The sequence below is a fragment of the Octopus bimaculoides genome, chromosome 5, assembly GCF_001194135.2.
Source record: "Octopus bimaculoides isolate UCB-OBI-ISO-001 chromosome 5, ASM119413v2, whole genome shotgun sequence".
Classification (NCBI taxonomy): Eukaryota; Metazoa; Mollusca; class Cephalopoda; order Octopoda; family Octopodidae; genus Octopus; species Octopus bimaculoides.
The window spans coordinates 18700164-18702808 of record NC_068985.1 but is presented as its reverse complement, the minus strand read 5'-3'; the positions used below and the strand labels follow the sequence as shown (position 1 = coordinate 18702808).

General features: G+C 40.9%; 1 protein-coding gene across 1 annotated transcript in view; it reads left to right on the top strand.

Annotated features, from left to right (window-relative positions):
* Positions 1-2645, top strand: part of LOC106871751 (DENN domain-containing protein 2B) — a 95858-nt gene that overhangs the window by 91855 nt on the left and 1358 nt on the right. The window lies entirely within an intron of this gene.

Here is a 2645-nt window from a genome sequence, read left to right as displayed (position 1 = left end):
GTTAGTTTTATACATTCCAAGTAACATAAAGCTTTCCTGTCATCATCATCATCATCATCGTTTAACGTCCGCTTTCCATGCTAGCATGGGTTGGACGGTTTGATTGAGGACTGGTGAACCAGATGGCTACACCAGGCTCCAATCTGATTTGGCAGAGTTTCTACAGCTGGATGCCCTTCCTAACGCCAACCACTCTGAGAGTGTAGTGGGTGCTTTTACGTGCCACTGGCACGAAGGCCAGTGAGGCGGTACTGGCAACGGCCATGCTCAAAATGGTGTATTTTATGTGCCACCTGCACAGGAGCCAGTCCAGCGGCACTGGCAACGACCTCGCTCGAATGTCTTTTCACGTGCCACCGGCACAAGTGTCAGGAAAGCGATGCTGGTAGCGATCACGCTCAAATGGTGCTATTCACGTGCCACTGGCACAGAAGCCAGACAGCTTGGACGGTTTCGCTTAAGTAAAAAAATACATTGATAGTTGAAAAAAAATTGGGACTGTGTATCATGTGTGATACATGGACTTTGGAGAAATATATCCTGTACATCACTTGTGATACATAGAGCAGGCAAAGAGTTCAGAATCAAAAGACCTTTAGCTGGCATACTATTACTATTTTCATATTCATGTCAGAGATGAATTGTTAATTTTGTGAATAGCCATCCATGTACCATACTTAATATATATACACAGTTGATAAGCCAGTTACTCTAGTATTTGTCCTGAGGTAACATCTCTTATGGACTTGTGTTAAAAACAATAAATATCAGAAAGATTGTTAAAAAATATCTATTAGCAACAGAGGCAGTGTTAATACTGAGAGGTAATATTTATCCTCACTTAAACATGGATGTTCTTTTAGAACTATGCTGCAGTAGATACCAAGAGAGAAACTCTCATATTGTCTTTTGGTGCAAAATGCACTCTTGTTTATACCGCTAGCAGGGAGATAAATATCTGCCACCAAGACCGCCAGATTTTGACGTTCCTTCTCTCTGCTAGCAATATAGACAAGAGTGCATTTTACACCAAAAAGCCAATATTGGAGTTTTCCTCATTGTAACTACCACAACTTAGTTTGTTCTAACAGAACATCCATGTTTAAGTGATAAATTTTCTTTTCTACTCTAGGCACAAGGCCTGAAATTTTTAGGGAGGGGGGGCCTGTCAATTAGATCAACCCCAGTATGCAACTGGTACTTAATTTATTGACCTCTTTGATACCAGAGAGAGAGGTGAAAACTCCTTGCAATAGCAGCCATTGGGAAAACCAAAAGCATTTCAATGTTTTTGGACCTTTTCAATTGCAAACACTTGCAGGCAGCAACATTCTCAGTTGAGAATTTGTTGTCTCTAACATAAGAAATGTGAATAAAACAATCATTAATATTGTGAACAGCTACCTGGCTGATTAAAAATTTGGTATATGCAATTACAGCAGTATTTACTGAAATTTGTCATCCATGTATCATACTTAATGTATACACACAGCCAATAGCCCAGTTACTACAGTATTTGCTCTGTAGTAGCATCTCTCATGGACTTGCAACCTAAGTTACATATACTAGATTGTAAGGCGGTGAGCTGGCAGAAACGTTAGCACGCCGGGCGAAATGCTTAGCGGTATTTCGTCTGCCGCTATGTTCTGAGTTCAAATTCCGCCAAGGTCGACTTTGCCTTTCATCCTTTCGGGGTCGATTACATAAGTACCAGTTACGCACTGGGGCCGATGTAATCGACTTAATCCGTTTGTCTGTCCTTGTTTGTCCCCTCTGTGTGTAGCCCCTTGTGGGTAGTAAAGAAATAACATATACTAGATTGTTAATTTTGTAATTTTTCAAACTATCAGCTTCATCTTCAGGAAAGAAAAATATTCACTATGAATTTCTACAGTAATTTTTTCTTATCAATTTGTTCTCTGATCTGCATTTGATGTCTTATTCCTTTTTTGATGTATATACAGAAGCTGTCTGGATTAAAATTAGGAACTTTTACTTTACAACTAAGAGTAATAATGTTGTTATCCACTTTAGTCATTGTATACAACTTGCAGTGGATAAGATTATTTTTACTTATAGTCCAGAAATAAAAGTTTCAAGTTCAAATCCAGTCTGGTACTTCATAAACATCCATCCATCCATCATCATCATCATCATCATCATTATTATGAGAAAGAGAGCAGCGCATGCCATCAAAGTGACACTGGAGTACAAATGTATGCAGCCCAGTATACCCATCATATCTGATAAGGGTACTCCAGGTACATGTATCACAACCATATGTGTATGACATAGTATAATCTCATCATCATCATCATCATCATCATCATCGTTTAACGTCCGCTTTCCATGCTAGCATGGGTTGGACGATTTGACTGAGGACTGGTGAAACCGGATGGCAACACCAGGCTCCAATCTAATTTGGCAGAGTTTCTACAGCTGGATGCCCTTCCTAACGCCAACCACTCAGAGAGTGTAGTGGGTGCTTTTACGTGTCACCCGCACGAAAACGGCCACGCTCGAAATGGTGTCTTTGATGTGCCACCCGCACAAGCCAGTCCAGGGGCACTGGCAACGATCTCGCTCGAAAATCCTACAGGAGCCAGTCAGGCGGTACTGGCAACAGCCACGCTCAAAATGGTGCA